The sequence below is a fragment of the Falco biarmicus genome, chromosome 2 (assembly GCF_023638135.1).
Source record: "Falco biarmicus isolate bFalBia1 chromosome 2, bFalBia1.pri, whole genome shotgun sequence".
Lineage (NCBI taxonomy): Eukaryota > Metazoa > Chordata > Aves > Falconiformes > Falconidae > Falco > Falco biarmicus.
In genome coordinates this window covers 16,158,605-16,164,638 of record NC_079289.1, presented here as the reverse complement: position 1 = coordinate 16,164,638, position 6,034 = coordinate 16,158,605, and positions in this window count along the sequence as shown.

Below are 6,034 nucleotides of genomic sequence, written 5' to 3'. Positions count from 1 at the left end.
CAGATCAAAACATCTGCATCCATCCAGAACATGCCCAGCATCAGCTACACGAGGCACACAAACGTGGGGAGATGATTGTTCGGCTGTTGCTTCCTTGTGGCACTGGGAAGTGCACAGTGACTCCCTTCAAGATACCTTGTTAGGACAGAAAGAGCATTTTTGAACAGATATTTGTGAGCCAGCCCTCCTTTGGTCTGTTTGCATGAGAGACACATGGCTGTTTTGAAAGGACTCTGAAAAGGATTTATTTATTCATGGGATGTCTGAGAGGACTGGTAGGTATCTCCTGCATTGAGCCGCTGAGGACTTGTCCTGTCACATTGTCTGAATCAAAACACAGCTCCTAAACCTGCATGACTTCAATAACCTTAGTGGAGCCTTGTTGGCTTTGATGGAACAAGTGGATGTGACATCAGATGCCAAGGACTTGCTTGTCATCTCCATTGTACCTTCACTTTGGGATGCTTGCTGGGCTACAGAAATCTGTCACAGACTAATCTGCCTGGGATGTCAAGGAAGCCGGAGCTGAAGCCTTGATGTATGAATCTTCTGTGCTGATAACTCTCCGCTGAGCTTTGATGAATGCATAAAGAGTTGGCAGATGAGTGGAGTTTTTGATTAACTGTGCTAGTCTATGCACACTCAAGCTTCAGTGAGACTGTATATTGTCAGCCCGCTGTCTCCTGTGTGCTGAATTCTCATTTAATCTTTTGTATTTAACTGGAAATTCTGATTTCTCTTTCACTATGGAGTTTAAAATGAAGTTCAAATCAGACACAATTTACAGCATTATAAAGACTGTGTAATATTTTCTGTCTCTGTAAGTAGCTTTGAGATGGAATTACCTTTAATGTTGGTAACTTCTTGTATTCACATTTGCATTAATGCATTTTCTCTAACAAGATAAAAATATTTCTCCATGGAGCACATCTGTTTGGAGTTGTGCTCATGAATAATTTTGTCCCAGGTATCAAGTTCCTCCATTTCTGAAAATAAAGAAGTTAACTTCTGCTTTTTAAAGGGCAACTTGAATGTAATTGAATCATCCAGACACAGCTGAAGACTTAATGATTGCTAGGAAGATCAAAATTTAGATCACAACACGCAAAGATGAATAGATGCATCCTGAGCAAGGCAAACAAATATACAGCAAATTACGTATTCCCAAACCTATAAGCAGGAGACAAACAGTGCATCCTGCTCTTGTAATAACACTGTTGACTAAAGCAGTGCCTAGACAGCCATCGAGATGGGGAACCATTATCATAATCACAAACAAACGTAACAGGTTATACAGTTTCTGTTCTGCTTTGCTTGTGTACTAAAAGCGAAGTGAGGCTGTAGCCTACAGAAATAGCCAACATTGCAAGGTGCAAATACGTCTCCAAGGTGCCTTGCTGGGTTTTATGTTCTTATTTCATCATTTGCAGTTTTGCTATCCTAAATATTGGATCTGTTCTTACAGTCCTTAGTTTTCATCAAGTTTCCATCTGGTCAGTGTGTCAAACTATCTGCTGGTGAAAACCAGCCTGTCTTAACTACAGTGTTTTACTGATTCATATTAGCTGGAGTACCCCCCAATACATTGCACAGAAACCTTTCCGAACCAGAACCAGATCTTACTTTTGTAGCATAACTGTGTTGACTATAGGAATTAATCCAATTTACAACCATGTAGAGGGTACCCTGCTCCTGACCCATGAACTTGTACCTCTTTATACTTGACCTCAGCTTGTCCCTATGACTGCAGTAAAGCATCTGTCTGATGAAGAACTATACGGCTTCATCTGCTGTGTTTGTATGTACAGTCTCCCTAGCTGCTACACATTTTCTCCGATAAAATCACTATGGAGCATTAACCCAGCAGTATGTGTTATTTAATAATTATTATATATTACACTTACTTAATAACTGTAATATATAGTCTCACTGCTCTGTCTTGAGACCTCTGTCTGTTGGTATTAGGCGTAACCTATTTGTAGGAATGCCATCTCTTTCAATTTTTATTTGTGTACAGGAATCCTCTAACCTATTATTTCAGTTCAGTTAAACTGAGCATAAAATCTAACTCAATACAACTTAAAACATCATAACAGAGCAATCTGTTAAGGTAAGTCATCTTCGTGGTATGATACTCCTGGAAAGGAAGGGAAAAGAAAGGAATAGCATGCACTGGGTTTTACCTGCCGTGTTTTGCATTCCTGAGTGCACGTTTCAGAGAAGCCTCTCAGCCTTTTTTCACTCCTTTTCATTATGATGGGTAATGGTAGCACTTATTGCCTCTGCCCTCTACTGCTTCTGAGCCATGTAGGACTCCAGTCAAAATTTATGATCTGGGTGTGCTACTGGGCTTTTGCTGCTGGTGTGGTTATGCAGCCTGATGCATTGACAATGTTTAAATGTGAGTGTTTACAACCTCTGTACATCCCACCAGCTGTTCTTTCTGCAGAAACCCCCAAGAGGTCTTTAGGGAGGTCACAACTGAAGAGGTTTGAAAACAGAATTTCCACTGGCCTTTGTAGGAATGGTGCCATTTACAACTGTTTCTGGCAGAATGCCCCTCTGAGCCCAACAGAACCAGGAGAAAGCAATGAAGTGTGGCTGAAATCTTTCTTTCATTGCAGTGGGGATCACCCAAGTTTTCAGCTAGAGATGAGGAATTAAAGAAAATACATTCCAAAGCCAGTTCATTTCATCTATGTTGGGATTAAAAAGGTATTAAAAGGTCTGTCTCCTACTACCAAAGCTTGATATGCATGATCCATTTGCTTTTAACAGTCAGCCTGTCTATACTGAAAGGTGTCTGAACCATTAAATGGTGCAGAAAAGAGAGTGAAAAAAGGACAACGAGTAAAAATCCCACACACTTCAAGGTAACAAAGGCTCTCATTTGCTGCTGTTGAACACCATCTAACATTTCCAGCACGCCAGAATGCAGTGATTTTTTAGGTGTATTTCAAAGTGACTGAGCCTATTTCAGGGTGCACCCTCCAATGCTTGGGGACCCTGAACTCTGGTAACAGCTTTCTTAACTGGAGATCATCCTTTCCTACCTTACTCTTTTTAAGTTATACCATCTAGTTGAAATTTCATCACTTTTTAAAGTTTTAAATAATTTAAGTATTTGTCTACTTAGAGTTTCTCTGCAAAGTCTGTGATTTTATACTCTAAATACCTATTTTAAAAAGAAAAAAAAACACATTTGAAGACTGCATTTTCTACAGTTCCCAATACTTTGGTTACTTTGCTCAACGCACTTTGAAGAGATTGATTTTCATAAACACTTTCTTGGAGCAGCAGTCCCCTCAAAAATATCCGTCGAATTAGTAAATGACATTGAACACCATGGATGCATGCATTTTACATAAAATCTTGCTCTGAAAGTAAGGTGTCAAGACATCAAGACATCATAGCTGGCCATTTAGACTTTATCTAAAGCACTTGGAAAGAAAGAGGCATCTCTTTTCAGATTGAGAAAAAGGCCTTTAGTGAAGACTTTGTAGAGGAAAATATTGATACATTCAAAAGGTGGTGCATTCCACCTGCCTTACATACTAATGTTAGCCTAATATGAAAGGACTGCTTCCCCTTCACTTAAAATAAAATAATAATAAAAAAAAAAAAAGGCTGCAAAGCAAAGGTGAGTGAAACCCAGTCACAGAGAGTGTTTTGTGATAGCTGGTGCCAACACAAGCCGCCCTGCCACCGCTCCCAGGAGGCCAGGTCAACTGGGGCAAGACTCTCAGGGCTGACAGCTACAGAGGGATTTTAGGTCACTTTTTGACAGCTGACAGTGACTTACTAGCCCACGTGAAAGCCATATCTGGTCCAAGTTTGGACTGGTTAACTTGGCTGGAAAACACTCAGATACAGAGGAGAGTAATTTTGTGTCGAAAAAAAATGCCCTGGAAATACTCCTGAGTAAAAGCTTGTGTCAACATTGCAGTAAAACCATGGGAGATCCAAGGTTTGCTAAGTATCCAATCCTCATGAAATCCTTCAAAGCACAAGACAGGATTTCTCATAAGGTTCATAATTCCAAAGGATTAGTGAGCCTGAGGCACTTCTCAAGCCCTGTTCATAATTATCAAAATATCACATCCCATATTCTGAATTCTGAAAGGAAATGTTAGTGTCTGTGGTTTCAGAATTGTTTTCTGTACATTGTACTGTGGGACACAGTCATTTTACTAACTGAATTTGAAATTTTAGTACTCTTATTTGTCTTAAAATATATAATTTTTTATATTTCTGTTCCAGCACCCAGAACAAACACAAAATATCGCAGTAATCTGTATGAACAAAATATATTGAAAAACCAGAGCCTAACAAATAGAATCATAGAATCATTTAGGTTAGAAAAATCCTTTAAGATCATCTAGTCCAACCGTTAACCCAGCACTGCCAAGTCCACCACTGAGCCACGTCCCTAAGTGCTACATCTACACTTCTTTTAAATACTTCCAGGGATGGTGACTCAACCACTTCCCTGTGCAGCCTGTTCCAATGCTTAACACACCTTTCAGTGAAGAAATTTTTCATAATATCCAACCTAAAACTCCCCTGGCACAGCCTGAGGCCATTTCCTTTTGTCCTGTTGTCTGTTACATGAAAAAAAGAGACCCACCTTGATACAATCTCCTCTCAGTCAGTTGTAGAGAGCAATAAGGTCTCCCTTGAGCCTTCTTTTCTCCAGACTAAACAACCCCAGTTCTCTCAGTCTCTCCTCATAAGACTTGTTACATACATACATACATAAATACAGTGAATACAACCTATATCCTATCATAAAGCCTGTTTCGCTGTACTGTATTACTCATGCTAGTACAGTCTGGGCAAAACTGTTTCAAGCACCACATGCTTTAGAGTCATAAACAGGTAGACAATTAATTCACAAGGGATCTAAAATTGTGGTCATATTTTGGAGGAAAGGCTATGATATGTACATTCAGTGTCCAGACTCTTGAAAACCAAATTCTCTAATGACAGGAATGGGTCCCTGAAGTCCACAAAAAATGTACTTATGTATCTTGGGTTAAATCAGATCTCTGTTTACAAAGCAAATAAATTATCTTGACATATAATTTTAGTGTTAAGTGCTTGAAGGCACTTTGTTTTGTGACTGGATAATATGTAAAAGAAACCAAATTAGACTCATCCTAGATGTTTAGTTTAATTTATTTTGGTATCCTTTTAGATGTGAAGAAATATGTTTAGATTTCAAAACAGAAAATTCCTTTGAGCTGAGGAATATGATCTTTTGTATTGCAGCTATCTGAGAGGGAGACACTACAGTCTTAAAAACTTCTTTTTAAATCTTTTCTTTAGGACTGGTTTCAATGTACTTTCTTTCTCTGGAACATTCTGCTTCTAATGAATCATCATTTTCCAATGGAAAAAAGAATCAGCGTTAATTTCTTAATCAGCTCCATGAAAAAACCCTAGCCAATAAGTTCCGCTGCTCACAACAGCCATGGCCCCCACTGCACACGTTGTTTAAGGTCAGATTAATTCAGTGAGGCATTTCATCACCTGGCCTGAACCAGCAGAGTTTCCCTGCAGACAACAGGGACATACTGACTTACAGTTGCTGAGAGTGTCCATGTAAATTTTCCAAGTTTTCCATGGCACTTTTCTAGCTCCACCCCTTCTGATGATTTATGTGAATGATGCTCCCCTAGACAGGTCTTCATTGTGGTCAGAATGGAATACAAGTAACAAATAATTTCTGCGATATGAGACCCACCGTAAAATCTCACATGGATTAAACAACTCACACAATGGGTCAGACCAAAGATCTGCTTCCCAGTCCTCCCCTACCTCCAGCAACAACCCACAGCAGATGCTTTGAGCTGAGGGCAAAGATTGTCATTCAACAGATATGTATCTCCCTTCCTGGCTTTCCAAGAAAACCACCACGAGGCCTTTCTTGTGCTTTGGAAATTCCTTCCATAATGTTAAAAGCAGATGATGCATAATATGCTAAGGAAACAGATAAAATGTCTTTGCAGTTCTGACAGAAAGTGTATCTCCT